Here is a 20,380-nt window from a genome sequence, read left to right as displayed (position 1 = left end):
ACCTGAGAAGCTAGTGCCCCTGTGGCAAGTGAAATGCGGCGGGATAACGTAGTGATGGTTTTGAGGGTTGGGGCAAGAAATGGGCTAGACGTTGCTGAATGCCTTGGATGCATTGGCATTAGTGACTTTAGATGTGGCGATGACACACGATCCTCCCTTCAATCTCCTCTGTGCTGACTTTAGAATTCAGACAGAAGACGAACCAGCGAGGGGAAATTTCACACCAGTGTAGTTTAAAGATGTAAAGTTTCCATTAGGTAAAAAAACGAGGAGACTCCTGCATTCCCAGACAATGGTTCACATTCCACTGTGCCCGGTGAATCATACACACTGAGACAGACTGAGTGAGGTTATCTTTTCTCACACACACACACACACACACACACACACACACACACACACACACACACACACACACACACACACACACACACACACACACACACACACACGCACACACACACACGCACACGCACACACACGCACACACCGGAAAATCTCAATGGAATACCTTGGACGCATTATATCTTACAGGGGGGTAACAGGTTACACTGAACACTGCTGGAATTAAACAACGACTGGATTTATATACTCATGACTAAAAAATTTAAAAATTGGTTTTCAGGGTCTTTAAATGATAACTTTTTTGTAGTTTTGGACATTATTGTTATTGGCATAATATTGCACCACTAAGCCAAATGCAGAGCTCTTGGCAGTGTTTCTTCTATCAAAATGTACATGGTCTTACTTTAAAGACCAACTTGCTGGTTCAACCTTGACCTACTGTACTTGCAATAGTTGTGCATTTGCCGCTTCCCTGTGCAATGAGCGATTATTAGCAACATATTGGCCGCGCTTTCAGTTTTGCCTCCAAATAAAGTGGTTTAGATCATCTGGCTGGACTCTTGGTATGTTTACAACCAGTCTGATCTATTGTTATAGTGATGACTCCATGTTCCCAGATCTCAATAATTACTTATCACAGCCAATAAAAATGAGGACCGAAACTAGAAAACGCAAGACCCTAAAAGCTGAAATGATCCTGATAAAAATGATGATAAGTACCGTGTAGGTGATATGCTCATGATAATAAATAACATTTGTTTCAGTTATCTTTCTAACTGACAAGTCTTGGAAAGGAGGCTGTAGTTTGATACTTTCTAAACTCTTGTGTTGCCTGAGTAAAACAAATTACTCTCAATGTAGCATTCTTCAATAGTGTGTTTGATTTTCCACTGTCAGCAAGATAACCTTGCTAAACTTTGAGCACACTGTCATCTGTTGTATATATTTAGACTATGACTCACTGTTCTTTTAATATTTTCTCCTCTCATGGTCCCACACATTGGTGGGAGTTTCGTGCAGTTCATCACAATTTGGGCTGCATTAGATCTGAAGGCATTATGACCTTTCCCTTCTCTGGAGACACAGCTGAAAACACCTGAGCCTCACCAGCCGGCGTTCCCCTTCAGGTTGAGGGTACGTTTATGCGTCTTTAAACCTCACGACTGAAGCTAAGTCACACTTAAATTGAAATAAAAACATTACCCCAACATGCCATATCCATCATCTGCATCTCACCGCTTTCCGACAGAAGGTTTGAGCACACAGATGCCTCATTTAAACTGCAAACATATGATCCTTATTCTCTTTTAGGAGGAGATCTAAATCCAACTTCAGCAGGTTTAAAAAAAAAAAAAACTTACTTGAAGCTCTTAAAAGTTAACCACTGAAATGAGATAAATTCTTATTTGTCAGCTGCTGATCCAATTTACCAAATGAAATAACTGCCCAAGACGAGTTGATGTGGCAGTTGGCAGAAAAAGAAGGGTTATAAAACATTGTCTTTCTTTTAAAGGTTGGTTTTAAGAGGGACATTTGCATTAGAAGCTGGATTCTTGCTGCCCAAAATCATAAATAATACTGTTAAAAGGCAACTTCTTGTCTAACAGCAGCAAGGGCCAGCTCTCTATTCTTTGACTTTTAAAAGGATTGTGACCCTTTTAGAAGTGCACTTTCAGATGCTACACCCACAAACAGACAGACAGAATTGGAGAAAAAGCATTCCAAAAAGCACAAATCCCACACAAAATAGGGATGTTTGTACGGCATCAAAAGGCTACTGCTCCCTGGCCGTGCTCCATATGACCAAATATGGAAAGAAAAAATGCTGCCTTTTCCCGTAACCAAACTGGGAAAAAAAAAAAAAAAAAAAAAAAAGGGGGAAGGTTCTCTTGCATGCTGTGTGCACAGCGAGATAGAGCTCTCACACTACACTACACAGTGGCCAAAGATTTGGCTCCCTCTCAAAACAGCATGACTGATGGTGATGCTGGACCTGCCGCGACATCTCAGCGAACACTGACGGGCGCAAACACGCAACACTTGCACGACTCAGGAGTCATGAAAGAGAGGCACACCGATGCTTTCACTACGCTGACATTTCATTTTTAAACACACAAAAGCTTTCTTCACTTTCACATATGAGCTCTATAGCCGAGTCTCAGCAGTGCACTTTGAGCGGAGCCCACTGGAAGGGAACATTCCTCTTGATGAAAAAGCAGCCGTCTCAAACGCCACAGTCCTGTGCTTAAGTTAGAAACAGTTTGTTTATCTGCCCCCCACCCTGTTATATGGAGCGGCTCTGACATTCTCCTGCCACTGCAAAAAATGTCCATGTCGGTATTTAATTTCACAAGAATCTTATCAAATTATCTAGGACATTTTTTGGGGACTTTTTTTTGAACTGCCAGCAATGGAGGAAAAGAGGGACATGAAAAATAAAGAGCAAAAGACACAAAGCATAAAATAAAGGGACTTGTACTTGCTGTTTTTTGTTTTTACAAAACCAGCTTAACAAATCATTTAAACTTTGTATTCCATCTTAAAGGAATAGATTGTCATTTTGGGAAATATGTATACTCAATTAACTTATTATTACCACTCTCATTATTGTACTCAGAATACGAATAAGCAACAGCTAGCATGTGGTTAGCTTAGCTAGCATAGAGATTAAAAACAGTGGGAAACCGCAATCCTGGTTTATCTGATTGCTTAATCAGGACAAAAACTGAAATGTCAAAACGACAACCTTCATACCCACATACACACAAAACATAGAATAAATGGAGTAGAGGCGCGTATTTGTCGGACCCTCATCAGCGCTGCAGCACTCTTATGTAAGCATCTCCTTGAAAAAAAACCCATCATATATTCTGGTGCAAATAATCAGAATGTCAACTAACCTCAATAAATATGCACCCCTTCACTTGACATGCGATACTAACAGTCTGTTGTGTAATTCCACAAGGACATTACAGTCATAACCTTCATCTTTGTGTCACTCAGGACCAAATACCATGTCCGAACATACGTGCTATGAAGGGCGAAGACTGTTTAAAAAAACACACTATAATAGGATCAAACAAACCAGGACTAATGAATAAATACATGCAGGTTTTCCAAATACTTTTTCTGTCATAACAAGGCAGAGTTATGATGAATACACAAGGACAGCATCATCATCAAGTCTCTTAGTGCCTTAGGGCGCACTGTGACCTGAGTCTATTAAATAGGACTGTAAATAATTAATGACGGACAGACGCTGTATGAGGTCAATGACAAAGGAGGTGATGGTAAATTTAATGAACTGAAAAAACCCCCATCTTAACAAGTCATAATTGTGCCAAATTTGACACTTACTCCCTTGGGTCCCAAATAATACATCCACAAAGTGCAAAATAAAATCGGAAAAACGGATCTTGAGATAAACATAGGACCCACATGCATACATGCAGACAGACAGAGATTCCTAGATTTACAGTTAGATGCACACAAGGACATGTGACTTGTTGTGAATCTATTCCTCATCCTTCTCTTGTATCCACTTCTCCTCTTGTTCCTTTAGGACAGCCCATCTTGACACCTGCCGTCTGTCAGAGCATATGAGGCCGTGGAAGGAGTCTGTGTCTCCTCAACAGGATATTAATCTGCTACTAGTGAGCTGACCAGGGAGACTAGTGGAACCAGAGTACTGATATATGATGGGCTTTAATCTAAGCACGGCTACTGCCGACGCTGCAGCTAGAGAACAGTTTATCCAGCTGATGGCAATAAAGCAGAGTCGAAAGGAAAAGGATAAAAACAGGACAGAACAGAGCAGAAATGACCTCTACTACACTTAAAATCCATGCTTTCTTTCAGGTCTGTGAGCAAAAGTTCAGCTCTTGTAACCAGAAACTGAAAGATCACAGTTTCAATCACTGCAAAAAGCCAGCGTGTCTGGCTATAAGGCCCCCAGGCAAGAGCCTGAACTTGTACTTTTTTAATAAGTGTAAGTCACTCCAAAAGTGCACCAAAGCTCAATGACTAAAATATAAAAGTATATGTGATTAGCATGATCCGCAGCAACCCACAGCCTCTGGTATACGGGCAATAACGTGACATGCTGGAAACATTAAGTGGAACATAAAAATGTATTTCTCATAAAGCTTGAGAGGTTCCTGATGTGTTTCTCGAAGGCAAAACATGGAAAGAAAATGGATCTGCTGAACATTTGTGACATGCTTCCTATAAAAGCCACGTTTCTGTCGTGGTGGACGTGTGGCTCTCCGTGGCCAGAGAGAAATTACACTTTGGTGAAAGAAGGAGAGAGAACCGGCGGGATAAAAAAAAAGGAATATAAATGGCAGAGTGATTTATGTGGCTGGCTGAAACCACAGTTAGAAAGAGCGTCTTCCCATCATACCTTACATGGAAACATACATGAGGTTAGAGTGAGGCTGTAAAGCATGACGCAATGCCCCCACATACTGAGTGCCTGCTGAAAACATGACAACTGAGTGCAAACCCTGGCACAAGTTTGCCTTTTTTGTGCATGCATCGGAGGAAAACACAAAGAAAACCACTTTTGCGGAACACATATTTATTTAAATCTCTCCAAAGTGTCATAAATCTTTATCTTCTTTGCCTTGTTTTAACACACAAGTCAGTAAATCACAGCAGCGGAATGGCAATTTTTTTGAAGTGTGCAGCGAGGCTTTTCAAGGGTATTACATGACAAGGTATTTTTCAAAATAAGGGGCTGCATTCCTGGAGAGAGATAGGAGGAGATTAAGGAGCGTGTAGGGTTGTGGGTGGGGTGGAAGGCGAGCAAGATGACCTGACCGAGAAGGTCTATTTCTCACAGTGGATGTGGAGAGGTGGAGAAATCACCTGACAGTGCTTTCAGTTTAGTCTTACTGGTGGAAATCTGAGGGTTTCAGAAAAAGGAAGGATAAAAGAGAGCCTTTCAGTTCAGATAGCCAAGGATGTTTCTTTTGAATCCTGTTTCTCTCTCTCTGGGTATTCATGCGGCCCTGACATGCTCTCCGAGAGTTGATGCGGGGCAAACCCATTTAATGGTGGATGAGCTGGGACTCCCTAGCCAGGTGTAGAAACTACAAGATGTCTCTGATCAGTATACTCAGCAGTTGATTAATGTGCTTCAGTTGCCATGACACTGACCAAGAAAAAAAAAAAAAAAAAAAAAAAAAGTGTTTTTAACATAAAGATCCATCCAACAGGTTCAAGTTACATTTCACATTTAACGTCTTTCACTGTTGGGCTACCTTAAAAGGTATTTTAAACCTTTCTCTCAAAAAAAAAGTGTCATGAGTATCCTTAAACCTTAATAAGGCAACGTGTTAGCAAACAGCTAGCTATTTACACATCCAACAGATATGGAGCAACATTAGCATTTATCTGGAGTCATGCGTTTAGCAACCTGGCAAATGTAACTCAAACATTTGCTGTTAAAATCTGTTTCGGTCTACCAGTTACTAAATGCTAACTGCCGATTGGTGCTGGGCAGTTGACCAAAACACAGCCACCTGCTCCAACCAAAACTAAGCTGAGGAATGACACTGAATCCAAACACTTCACTTGCATGCTGCAAAACCATGTACAAAGGGTTGTAGAGCTGAGAGGAACTGCAGAGTCTTGTGATATTTTCCTGCTCTGAGCAGCATCTTTCACATAACACGTAGGCATGTGTTCCTTTGTGCATACAAAAATATTGAAACGTTCAGCTCTAGGGCCTTGCAAACATGTAAAAAGCATTCCCTTCCTTATGAATCATTTTCAAAATTGATTTTTCGAAAAAACTAATTAAATGTGCAACTTGCATTCTTAACATCAGCTATCATTCCTCAATTTCCTTGCCTTAAACACTTTGATTCTGTTTTTTGCCGTGTGACAAACTGTTGATCTGGTGAACGGCGTGAAACCTTTGCATCTCGCAATACACACTTGCATTAATCTATCACCCTCTTAAGTCAGCAGGAATTGATTTTGCATTGCATTCATTTTAAAAAGGTTCAATAGTACTTCAAGAGATTCAATTCAATATTTCATGAATTTTCCAGTAATACTTCTCTCTTAATGTAAGCTGGCACATATTGACTGTGCAACCAGCACAGGGAAGAAATCACTGTGGTTATGGGAAGAAGTACTGTAATAGAACAAGGTAAAGCATAGCTTTTGACAAAGGACTGCAGAAGTCAGCACAAAATTCAGTGGAGTAAACCAGTCCTAATCCCAGTCCACCTACACTGGTTGACAGATATGATGCCAGGAACTAGAAATGTGGAGCACATTCACTGAGATGAAAATTAAATCCTGATAGATATCATACCCCTGTGGAAAAAATGTGGCATTTTTTTCAATCTGTCAGCGGTCTGTAGTATCAAATTTTACAGTATTAAAGCTTTAGCCTTGCTTTTGACTTAGCGGATGCACATTCTCTAAGTGACAGAGAGCTCACCTCTCCTTCCAAAGAATACATTCCACTCTCCTCATACCTCAGATCCTTTCAGGGCTCTACAGGGCTAAGGCTCACTAGCTTTACCAGATCTCATTTTTGTGCATGGCTGTGCTGGCTGTTATTATTAGTGTGGCAGCCTGCCAGCTTGGATGGCTACACGTCTACTGCCCCCCCTCCTTCAAGGTGGGGCAGTAGACGGTGTAGGTATACAGTAGGTCATTTAAGTCACCTTATACTCTGCAGGTGTGTTTGTACTGTGTTCATTGTCTCTGTCAGTCTAGAAGCCGAAGTGACCACCAGTGCAAACACTAGAGATCTTCACATTTGCGATATACAGCGGCAGAGCAGCTATCGCCAGTAGAGCGTCTTGAACTGTGTCCTTCAGGAGAGTTACCCCCGTCTGTCTCTATTTCTTCTCTTTCTGTGGTTATGTGACTTTGGGATCCATTGCCAGAAATTCCAGGAAACCCTAGAGCTTCATGAGACATAACAAAGCTCTCTCTCTTCCTCTGTCTTTGTCTCTTTCATTGAAGATTACTCTATGTTTCTCCGTCTGCCTTTTGCAGGCCTGGGAGCTTTGCAGCTCATTCTCCCTGGGAGCTAAAAGTAATTTTATTCAGTGACTGATTGACTCATATCATACCATTTGAAATGGTGGAGTTTCTTACTTTTAATGCCTGTGCTAATTCTAGACCACAGACTATTTAGACCATGGAAGACGCAATCATTGAATGCCATTAGCATGATGTGGCATTTACCACTAAATTGAGGATATAATTCAGCTTTAGAGGTTAATATATGTGGGGTACTTAAGCCTCCTAATTCCTAAATTTATTAGAATAACACATATCTCAGACAAGCATGAAATTGTAAATAATTGAGTGGTGCTCTTAGGAGGCTTCTCTGGTTGCTCCGTTGAAGTTGCTTCAAGCTTTTTTTAGCTGATGGCACAACTGCAAATGAGATTTGGTTCACAAAGCAGAGCTAAATGGGAATAAATCCAAAACCACAGTCATCCCCCACGGCTATAATCTGTCCATGGGGGGGGTTCACCCATCTCCTCGCGCTAGAAAATTGTCTCCTCCATCTGGATCACCTCTGCTCTCAAACACATAGATGAATGTCTGCTCAACCCCTTCATACACGCAGACACACCCCTATAGACATACCTATTCACCCTCACCCACCACCCACCTTGTGTTTATGTTCGGAGCTTGAGTGACTGGTATTTCATTTCGGCCTGCCCGGAGCCCATTTGCACAGTTTGGCTTGGCCGGTGTACCATTACTGGTCATTAAGTCTAACCTGAACTAATAGGGGCCCATTTTCCAAGGTGGTCTCCCAGGTGGCTGTCACAGAATTGAGTGGCACTGCGGGTCTCAGGGCTCGACTCAGGCACAGTGTGACTCATGAAAAATCCGCCGGGACGCAAGCCAGACTCCATCATACACGGGACGCAGACTCTTTGATAACAAGAACCCATTGTTCTAGGGGGGCGTCTGGGTGTTTTGTTTCTCATTAAGGCAGGTTTAATGAGGCCAGCCAGCATGGGCACCCCATCCCTGTTACGCACTACACCAAATTTGAACCTTCTTCAACATCTGATCCAATGAACCATCAGCAAGACACCGAAAACCATTTGCTAAAACCTTAGCCTTCCAAAATCCTGCCAAACACCTATTGCTGTCTCTGCTTTAGCTTATGTACAGTGTAGCCCTTAGGATTAAAACCAAAACCACACTAATACACCAATATCGTATATAAGACCAGCCCAGCAGTAAGTACAGCTTAACCAATAAATTGGTCAGGTCCATACTATCCTATTCTATTCTTATAAATACATATTATCTAATGTTATTGCATATATATTGCTAACGGTGTATTTGTTGGCCCGTAGAGTAGAAAGAAACTGTGGAACCGAAATGAAAAATACTTTTTTAAGTAATTAAGAGTGTTGCCATTAAATAGTTTGTCCACTAGAAAGCACAGAAGAGGTTTATACTGTATCTTTAAAATGTTCAGCTAAGTGCATATTTGGGAGATAATTATCAAAAATGGTTGTTATGTATTGATGTAAAACGAGACTACCTGCCAATAAATCAGATTTTTTTAAGCACTCGCTTTTTATTTTTTAAATCGGTATTGGCCTCAAAAATGATGTGTTATCAGTCAAGCTGTTAGGCTCCATAAAATATTTAGTTAGTTACAGCACATCCACCTCCCATACTTACAAATCACTAAATGATTCCTACAAGCGCTGCATCGTTATACAAAGGTGTCACTTAATGTTTATTGCTACTACAATGATGTTTTAATTCCCTTTATGTAATGGCATATTTCCAGTAAATTCCTTATGACTTTAATAACATATGATAGGGATGTTATGATACCACAAATGTAGTAGATGATACCAATACCAGTGAAATTCCACAATTAGCTAGACCCAATTCAACACCAAGAAAAAAACCTAAATCAAAACAATAAATCCAATATACTTCAACATACAGTCTCACTCTCTCTCTCATCCACTCTATTAACGTTAGCTGTTAGCTGAGCTACCATAATCCTAAACGACATAATATTCAACTGGCAGATATCTCATTATAATATAAAACTGTTCATATGTTTTAGCTGTGCCCTTCTTCGTGTGCCATGTGTCATCATTAATCAGAAGAGAAGGAGCCATTAGTCTAAATACGGGGGTAATTAATCCACGCTCACACTCCATTAGACGTCATGCTCAATTTGTGCAGAGAGCTGTGTACTGGGTAAATAAGCAGAGACAACGGGACCCATAGCTATTATCCCTGTCGAGGTGCTAACATGAATCTCCAAGAAAGCTTTCATGTAAACACACACTTAGTTCAAGTTTATATAACAACTTCAACTGAATGAAGAATACATTTGTGTCCATATCAAATAATGGTACTCATGTGTTTTTTTTAACGTAGGGAATTTGTGCAAACTGCTGTCTGATCAGAGGATAATCATACGCATATGTATCACAGTCATAAAAAATATGACTAGACGTTAGCGTTAAAGCCAAACCTTAAGCCTCTAACCAGGTTCAACTGCAGTAGGGCATATACTATGAATCAGCCCTTAGTTTAATAAGTACCATTTGGCTGTCACCTCGGCGGCCGTGGAGCTGCTCTATTACAGTAAAACCCCTCCAGTACAGAGCTGGGGTTATTCAATAAAAACCTGACTGAGTGTTTCTCCCAATCACCAATGGCAGAGCTCTGATGAGGTAGAAAGCTCTCCTATGCCAGCCTCCGTCCCGGAGGAGGATTGTCTGATTAAAATGGTTTTCTGAGGCCATATTTTTGTTCTCCTTGTCCACTTGCCAGACCCGAGCTGGAGTACAGAGAGAAAAATTGACAAATTACCTAATGCATACTGAAATGAATCCACAAAAACAGATCTAATCTATAGACGGTCTCCGATAAGGAGACAGATGAGAGCATTGGATTTCTACTTTTTTGAGAAATAGCTGGTATCCTTGCCTCAAAGACACAAATATATACACATACCCTACATTTATTCCTGGTGTTAAGGGAGGAAAGGTTTTGCATCAGCCGTTCTGTGCTTTTGATCTTCAGCCTTAATCACTTTCAACCCCCCCACACACACACACACTTATCTCACCCCTCTCCCAACAGGGCAGTGACATGTGAAGTGGAAAGAAATGGCAGCAGCGGAGTGGCCCACTAGAGCCGGCTTTCTAACTCTCCCGTCCTCTTGCCTTGCGTGTAATGCATTCTTGAGCAATCCTCGGAGGCTCATATGTAAATGCCTGAGTATGCTTCTGATTAGGAGGCACAAAGAGTACACTCTATAAATGCACTCTTAAACAATTACCGCTGCTCCCGACTGCAGCCCCCGACACAGACCTCAGACTGTGCTGCTGCCTGACTGGCTTATTCAGGTGGCAAAGATGGATGCGGACCATTTCAAACAGCGTGCCTTGGTATAAGACACATGTGTAGAGTCTGATATTAAATACCAGATTGAAAAAGGTTCGAAAAACTTTGGAATTAATGGAATTTGATTTAGGGCTGAGACAAGTACATTTAACGAGTACCTGACCAAAAGTGAATTAGTCACCCACACTTTTGATTGTCAACAAATGGCTTAAAGCCACTGTATTCAATATTTTTACATTAACAATGGATCAAATAACTGTGTTTTTGGAAAGGTGTTGCTCTTATTGATGGGCCCACAGATCTTTGCAACTCTGCAAAACAGCATTTTAGCTTTTTCAGCTTGGTTATCTTGGCCTCAAGTTTACTGTTTTAGTTCACTCTCACCGCTCTCATCGTTTTCATTTTCAGATGTAATGAAATAAATTCTAATGAGCCCACTGTGCACTGCCTGGTCATCACCAAACAGCAGACCCACAAAGGTAGTGACTAGCTAATGAACGCAGCGGAGTATTTAGCTTCTTAAGAGCCTGCTATTTACCTCAGGAGTTGGTGGAGACCAAACACAGAGCTAGAGGGAGAGAGAATATTGGACATACATTAGTCATGTGACCAGAAATAAAACTCCATATGAATGATAATGTTGCTCTTTTTGCATTAAACGTTTTCCTTATCAACTTAAATTGTGATAATTTGTCCGTGATGTGTGTTTGCATGTTCTTTCTGTTGCCCCTAGTGGCCAAAATAAAAATAAAACGGTTAATTCAGCTTTAAGTCACTTAATAAGCAAAGAAATATTTAAAAAAATGACCTGGTTCCACCTTTTATTGGAACTTATGACACTGTTTGGAAAACAAACAATTAAGATATTAATCAAGAAAATAATTGCATACTTCATATTGTAAATAATCATAAGTCACATCCCTAAATATATTAATACGTTGTGAGACCATCGAACAATATCGTATTCTCCTTAGATTTGACACAATACTCAAAACAAATGTTCAAATTCCCAAAATTGGTTGGAATAAAAGATATTCTCAACTTTGAAGCTCTTCCAAAGAAACACAGTGGAAGTCTGACTCATGTGAATACCCATGTAAGGACACAGTGATTGTTTTATGTGTATGAGGTAAGTCCACATTTCCATCATTACCACATACAAGCTCGATCTCACTCTTACCAGTCCTCACTCCCATGATGGCGGCCATCCAATGTGGACTCTGAAAGCTGTCCTTCACATTCGCCATACACACTTCAGCACACGCAGCGCCCTCGATAGCCACACGCATAAATCCAGCAGGCCTATAACTGACCTGCACACTGCCCTGTCTGTTTCCCCCCGTGCGATTCATAGAGCGGTTAACCTCGCTAACTGTGTAAACACATGACCTCACTGGTCATGTGTTTACACTCAATGGTATTTTTCACACGCCGCAGGGATTTACATCACCTTATTAAGTCCACGTTCCCCCTAATTCCCCATTACCCTAAAATATGGGACTTTCAAAAGGTGATTTGACAGGCTCTTGATTTGCCATGTTTGTTTAGTTCTGGGATGCTATGGGAGGGAAGACGAGAGGCTGAGAGGAGAATGGAGAAAGGAGGGGGGGAGGGGGTGAAGAGAGGACAGGGAAGAAGGAATGGAAAGTTGGCGGGGTGAAGAAGTCGGGTGAAGTGAGAATGAACGTTATAGTCATCATTTCTTTTTGGGAGACAAGGGCTGAGTTAGAATAGATTGGTGTTAAAGGAGAGGAGAGAGGCGAAGGGAAAGTTAATGTAGCTGTTAGGAGAGAGACGAGTACGTTGGTTTCTCTGCCACAGGGACACACTCTGCACGTCTGAGGTCCCAGTGGGAGGACGCTGAAGGAAAACACAAGGCCAATCAGCTAACAGAGACATTTCCTGTGCTTGTTTTATCAGATGAGAAGAAGCCCAAAGGCTAAATGTCCCCTTAACAACGTTGTACACTTCTACGAAATAACCCGCTTTGGGGAACGGAGAGGAGAACATGCATCTTTGTAGGATGACATCAGAAGCACTGCTTAGGAGCACTGACCTCACTCTCACACAATCAATCATCCACCAAAAACCATATGAAAATGTAGACCACATGAGTAAGAGAGGAGGTTTTACCTTTTAAGATATAAAGCAAGGCTGCCTCATGAATTCAATCATCACCCAGTAAAAGAAAAAAAAAAAAGAAAGATTTAGCAAGGGGAAAAAATACAATAGTCTCTTTTTATAGCTATGAAACTTCTGGCGGTGCTTGGCATCTGGCAAGAAGCAGATGGTGGGCCAATATGCCAATTACCAACGCCGACATGCCATGCTGCCTATTAGGCAATCTGGCCTTGAGTGATAGCACTTTAAAGTCAGAAAATGACACGAGTGAGAGGCTGATCTAACAAAACCTCTCCATCGGAGTGTGACTAAAGCCCAGAGGAATTCAAACACAGGTCTTTCATGCCCACATGACTGCTTCAGTCAGGGGAATCAAAGTTTGGGTAATAGTTTTGAAAGCAAGGAAGTAGGGATAGAGATCCAGGGAGAAAGGATCATTATGACATTATTTATGCACATGTGTGTATTGAATCTGTGGCTTGAAAATAGCTTTGTAAATGTGGTTTGATTAAATAAGATTTAATTTGGTGGGGAATCTACTAAAGCCAGGGTATTGAGAGTAAGAATTCTCCATCACCCAAGAGACTAATTGTGCATCGAACAAACGCCAGAACATCCAAGAGCACCATTGGATATTCTCCTACAGAATTGTTCCATGTCAGCTTGGCAGCATAATGAGGAATGTCGATACAAAAAAAAGAAGGCAATTTACAATAATTTTTAATCTATATCACAAACATCTGCAAAACTCTTACGCCGTATTTTCCAGGACCTGAATAAACATCCTCTGAGTTTTCCTGCCCCTGATGTGTCTTCACAAGCAATTAAGAAGGGCTACCAGTTTTTGCCTACCACTTAATGAGCCTTGAATATGCGTTGAAAGGGTTAAGAATTATTTTCCAGCTCGAGATTCGTGTCCGTCCGTCCGTCCAAGCTCACCATGTTATACAACTTAGTGTGCGGTTCTGGATGCAGCGCATTCAAATTACATGTTATCGAATTCAAAGGCGAGGGGGAACAGAACGAGTCCGCTGTGGGGCTCCGGTCCAGGGCCAAAATCCCATGAGTGCTAGCTGCTTGTCAATCACAATCACTTCAAATGAGGTGAACCCTGTCCTACTCCTGCTGTTGTCCAGAAGACACAAACCTTAACTATCTTTATGCTGTGCATCTGGTCGATGCTGATGAAAAGGACAGCTTTCATAAAACAGAAAGCACTCTTTGTGCTTGTGGTTCTGCAGGCATGGTAAGGGCAGCATCTCTATCAAAAACCATATTGTTGGAACAAACAAATCTGCATAAAATGAAGCCAAAGACTGGAACACAGGAAACCTGCTTGACATAGTTTCAAGTCTTGTTATGAGAATAAACCAGAAAATAGCTTTGGCACCTGCTGTGCAGAAACAATGCATGTTTGGACCGACATGTCAGCATGCCATCATTGGAAACCCAACCACATTTGGAAACCTACACACTGAACACAGCAGAGGTAAACATCTATTTTAAAAAAGAACAGTATGATCTGATCATTTGTGTTAGAAAATTGCCTCTGCCAGTTTTCCATTCTATTCAAATTCAGTTTGCCACTCGGTTGGCTGCCTTAGCTCGGTGGCGGTAAGGAACTATTGCCTTGCAAGGAAACTCTGGATTCCTGCTTTGGAACTTGATCCTGCGGTGGATTATGAGTATCTATGATCAAACTATAACAACGCGCCCACATATACTGCGTGCACGTTGACACATTACTGCACAGGGATAGATACATGAATGCCCCATGCTTTAGCACATGTTGATTATGTTGAGAATGAGGTACAATAATTACCTGATCCAACATTTAACTTTAATCAAGTGTATGAGAGAAGGGAGGGAGAAGGAGAGGGAGCCAGCGTACAGTAACTAGAAGCCTTCACCGCACTGTGCAGTCCAGAGCCAGACTCCGGAAATGCATGGCAGTGTTCCCTACATCCTGCCCGCCCAGCCCTAACCCTGGCTCTCGCCCCACACTGCCAAACCCCTGTTATCACTCTGTGCAATTACCTCCAAATTCTTCTGCTCTCATATCATATTGTGCCAATTACAAAAGCAGCTTTTAAGTACACTACAAAGCCCTACGTGCACTTTAGTTTAAAGCCTGCAGTTTGCTGTGTGTGTGTTTCAGCCCAGAAATAGCTGTGTGAGAGTATATATATGCGTGTGAATGTGCATGCAAAAACTGAAAGAAAAAAAATGAAACTCCTAGTGTAGTGTTTTCCATCAGGGGTACTTGTACCCCAGGAAATACTTATCTAGTTATTATGTAGTATTTGGAAACACCTGAAAACTACGTGCTGTGATTGAAGGGGTGCGTGGAAAGTGGTTAGCAAGCAGATAAGTCTTCATAGTTACCCGAAAGTGGTGATTAAAGTTGAAATAGTTAGCTACAAGTAGGGGATACATGGTTGAAATAGATAGCTGAACGTATTGGTGAAAAAGCCAAAAGTAAGCTAGTGAAAGATATTTATTTATTTTCAAATAAACAGTTGAAATGGTCAACTTGATGTAATGGATAAACTGCTGGAATGGTTAACTAAAAGTAATGGTTAAACTTTTGAAACAAAGTACTTGATAAATAGCTGAAATATCAAGCTCTGTAGTAGGAATGTAAATGTGACCAATGCATTTTAAAATAATAATAAATAGAAGTTTGTTGAAGAGGTTGTTATCCACTTTTTGTCATCATACTTAGTGTTCAATATTTACCAGTTGGAAATCTATTCAAATGCACGTGACGTCCCTGAAGGGTTACTTTAGTTACTCTAACAGGGTTGTTGGGGTACATTAGAGAAAAATGTTGGGAATCACTGTACTAGCAGACTGTTATGCACCACATTCCAGAGGCTTTTTCAATCACCTGTCACCTGGTTGGGCCCTGCGCCTTATAAGGAGCGGAGGGCATTCTCCATGTGTTTTCCAAACACTGCACAACTTATCAGATACAGTTTCATGGACAATTACTATGCTGTCTCTGGCCCCGAAAGCATTAAAAAGAAAAAAAAAGAAAAAGACCTACAGCTCTCCCCTCTGCAGCTCCCGCCCTCCACCCACTCCCATTTTCCATGCTTCCATTTCACAGATACTATGTAATAAAGCCGAGATCAAAAGACTTGGCCGGCCAACTCAAGTACAATGAGAGTTGAGTAGAGCCTTTTTTCGCCTCGAGGGTGGTGGGATTGTAAAGAATGTGATACCTTGAAAACGATGAGAAGTGGATTCATCTGTGAGCGAGCAGGGCCGGCCTTTTGCAAGAATGCCCTGGGGGCTTTGTCTGCAGGAGATGCTGGATGTGTTTTTTAAAGCTCGTGGGACAATTGTGCATCTGGACATCAGCATGCTCTTATGGTCAAACCTGAACTTGGGGAGGGTGTGCTGGTAGCCATATGGGACCCATCATTGCCCTTATGCCAACTTTGTACACCTCCCATCCACATGTCACATTTCAACAGGTTTATCCACATTCTGCATTTGTGGGGTTAACAACAAAGCTTAATTTGAGGACTTTTGGAGGATGCTAAGACCAGGATGTCAACGCCAAAAAAAAACACATTTAATGCTGAATTTTGGAGAAAGTTTGCTTGCCGGGGGTTTGGAGACCACCCCACCACCACCACCCCCCCTCCATCGCCCCCGAAGGACTGAGCGCGCATTACAGGAGAGGACATACGCTTCTCTTTGTGTTGTCCCGCGGCTAACATCTACAATGTAGCGTCGCCGCCCGGCCAATAGAAAAGTTCATCATCGCTCACAATCATGAGTCTGCTTTGCCTTTAGTGGACCGTTGTTGCACAAAGAGGGAGCGGCTTTTCGGCCAAGATATCTTTTTGAAAAAAAAAAAAAAAAAAAAAAAAAAAAAAAAAAAAAGTACCAGCAGTGCGTGATCATCTCGCGTCGTCAAACAATGCGCGTCACGCACCTTCTTCCTAATCGCGTCTATGAAACTTTACGCGTTGAGTTTTGCGCTTACCTGTGGATCTTAACGGGACAAAGTAGAGCTCTTGAGTCGATTGTGAGGAGAGGAGAGGGAGCCAGTCTGCAAGTCGGTCCTCCACTACACTCAATGAGAGCAAAACCAAACTGCATACCCGCTCAAGCCCCTCCCTTTAAGACATGACCGCACATCGACTCTGGGCTGAGTTGTGTCCGCTCCGGTCTGCCCTTAAAACAGCGTTAAACTACAGCTCAGACTGTGCATAAAGCATTCAGAAAGTCTGCAGCAGTGCAAAGTGACAAGTGTCAACTCTGCAAGGAGCGTGTGCAGAAGTCTTAATGTCGAAAGGGACTTTTGGTAGAAAGTGCCCTTTTTTTGGTTATCCTTCAGGGGGCCTCTGAAGGGGAACTCATCTGTCAGGAGCGATCATATGAAATGTTAGTTCTGGGACAAAAAGGAGGGCAGTGTGCTCACAGGCAGGCCTAAAAACTTTCATGTTAATAGCATCGCAAGTGGTTACTATCAGTTTTTGCCTCCCATGAATAAGCAAATGCACAATCTCAGAGATGTGTACCGGTACAAAGAGATGCAAATTTAAACACAAATGGAATTCCGTTCATCTGCACAACTAAAAAAAACGTGGACTAAAACACTATCTATGCCTGAACAGCCTACTATTAAAGGTTAATAAGAATATTGGCCTAGTAAGTTGGGTGAACTGACTTTTTAAAGAGCCAGGGAGGAGAAAGGACCTTGGTGTATATGTGTGGAGAAAGTTAAGCCCAATAACACAATAATACAATTCAAAAATCGTTTTAGTAATTGCAGTTGTGACAGTAGAAGTCGTGATTAGTCTAAACACTTACAATCCTGTCTATGTGTACTGATTATTTTATTATTTTATCTAACTACAGCAACTTATTGTTCAATACAATGTGTTTTATTACCTATCAACATATTTTGTTATTTACTTTATAGAGAGGTGGTGTCCTGTAGACACAAACCCATGCCCACAATAATGCCACTACTGCAAATAATGTGAGAATGTAAGCAGCAAAACTTAAAAAATACTTGTAGTAATATGACATTACAAATAGTTTGGACTTTTCTGAGTAAAAAAAAAACTTGTCAGAGACAGTGTGTATCCTGCAGTCTTTAACAAGTCTGCAGCCATGCTAGTAGCTCTGAGGCTGTACTTAGCTAAATGCTAACTTCAACATGCTCTTAATGCTGAACATGCTGATGTTTAGCAGGTAATATTCACCATGTTTGCAATCTTTTAGCATTTGAGCAAGCTAACATTTACATCAAACACAAATTCCTTAGTCATTAGCTTTGCAGGTCAAAAACCTGTGAAGGATAAAATGTATGACCTCATGGTAAAGCAAGATGAAAAATCAGGGGATCACAAAAGTGACGTTACAATTCATCCTGAATGGGACATACAACCCGCCCAATAATTGTCGAGACATGCTAGCGTGGCTAAAAAGAGGATGGACGTATGTAATTTCCATCTGGTTTGGAAATATAGCTGCAACATAAGACTAGGTGAAAAATCTTTTTTTCATTATTGTGAAACAGACCAAATACTTTTCATCCAAAAGATTCTGAAAATACTTTCAAAACAACAGTTGATGTTGTTAAACCATCGGTTGAAGCGGAAAATCAAATCAAATAAAAATCTGAACATACTGGATTCATCTTGCAAAACACTAACCATTATAGGTTTTTAATTGAACAAGTGTTGCTGAAACCCCCAAATAAATGAAAATACAAAGGACATCATGAATCAAGCACCAGGAATATTGATAAAAGTGTGGTGTCATGTTTGGTTCTCCCCACCAAATGCAGCATTGTTATTTGTAACCTTTCGTCTGTCAGCAATTTTAGTAAGGATGCAGGGAGTTAGGAGGTGACAAACACAATAGCCGCAGTGTTCTACTTTGTACTATGAAATAGCAGCATGGGGACACTGCCCCGCTTTGTCTTCCCCTTTAAAACAATGATGCTCATAACAAATTAACTTACAGTAAGAGCATTAGGCCACTGGTGCGGAAATGAGCACCATATGCACTGCTGCTCTTTTGCATGTGTTTCTTTGAGATAAAGTGAAATAAATGCAGTCTATTGATTGTATGTGTGTAAGTGTGTGTAAGTGTGTGTGTGTGTGTGTGTGTGTGTGTGTGTGTGTGTGTGTGTGTGTGTGTGTGTGTGTGTGTGTGTGTGTGTGTGTGTGTGTGTGTGTCAGAATAAAAGACAATTTAGATGAAGAGAGAGGAGAGACAAAGACAGAGTGGAGGGGGGGTTAGAGGGCCATCCTTATCTCAAATCCTTTGAAAAATTATGTATTTTAAGATAAACCTGTCATCCTTTATCTTGCAGGCTTCTTTCAGACTTGCCGTCCAGCTGGCACACAACATATTGGCCACAAAAATGCATTACCCTCATGCAAAGTCACTTCATGAAATAATTCGATTGCCAAAAACGATGTCTGACTGGGTCATGTTTATAGTTGGTGTAGTTCCCTTATATTCAGGGCTGATTCTAACTTGCTATATTTACATCATGATCTCAGGTGTTTACCTCAGCCACACACTTCGGTTTATGCTCGGCCTCCTCAGGGCTGCGGGCCTGCACAAGTTTTTTCAATGGAAGAAAAGGAGCCTTACTACATCAGAATGAACACATCAACACATAAGTCTTAAGCAAAAAGCACCACTGGAGGTACCACTGAACATATGCATATTTGTGAATGTTTTTTTGCCCAGAAACCTAAGAGAAGACATTATAGCTATCGGCTTTTTTGCTTTCTGTGAACTGTAGCTACTGTCAGGGATGCGCAGATCTCTGGAGCACCCAGACAGACAGATCCCAACTGCCAACTCTACCTGACATATATACCTTCACAATGTTACATCAGATAAAACACCTCAGAACCAATTACAAAGGTTTTAACAATACCTTTGACATTTTCCCTTTTCATCATATTGTTTTAAATCAGATGAAAGACTATGTTGCCATCTTGTGTGAAACTGACTTTAGAGGTGAGGATGGGATTTGCCTTCAAAGTTGTATTCAGTTGTAGAAAAGCATTGGAGTTCATGATGAAAGTCCCAAATGTTATTCTGCAACCACATTATCATGGCTGAATGAAACAAAAGTTTCCTTCACAACAATGAAAACCAGAGACATTTAGAAACACTGCTGCTTTAAATAAAAACCAGGATCTCTCTGTTCAATAGTTAAATAATTTCACTAACGTTGGACATCAATTTAAAATTGATTAACATATACTGCTTTTTTTCCCCTCACTGTGTGTGTATGTATCACGGATAATAGGTAGCTAGGATGTCTCAGCTGCTGCATATGCATACCAAATACCTACAGCAGCATCTTTGGTAAAGTCAAGGACTTTAATCATTCTCGTCTGTTCCTTCTTGCATCTCTCAACTGTATACTCGCAAAGACAAATATGTCAACAAAAGATAGACAGCTGCACTAGCAAACATTTGGATTATTTCCCTTGTGCATGGTTCATGTTTGACTTAATACTGACTACTGGTCCGC

At 41.1% G+C, this 20,380-nt stretch overlaps 1 protein-coding gene across 1 annotated transcript in view; it reads right to left on the bottom strand.

The window, feature by feature from the left end:
- cald1a (caldesmon 1a) overlaps positions 1-17,013 on the bottom strand; it is a 53,898-nt gene extending 36,885 nt beyond the window's left edge. Inside the window, exon 1 of the mRNA XM_054624272.1 lies at positions 16,850-17,013. The gene's annotated coding sequence lies outside the window, so the exon portion shown is untranslated. The remainder of the gene's footprint in view (positions 1-16,849) is intronic.
- Between the last annotated feature and the right edge of the window lie 3,367 nt (positions 17,014-20,380).

Source organism: Anoplopoma fimbria, chromosome 23 (assembly GCF_027596085.1).
Source record: "Anoplopoma fimbria isolate UVic2021 breed Golden Eagle Sablefish chromosome 23, Afim_UVic_2022, whole genome shotgun sequence".
Taxonomy (NCBI): Eukaryota; Metazoa; Chordata; class Actinopteri; order Perciformes; family Anoplopomatidae; genus Anoplopoma; species Anoplopoma fimbria.
Note: the sequence above shows the minus strand (reverse complement) of the source record. Positions and strands in the feature narration are given on the sequence as shown.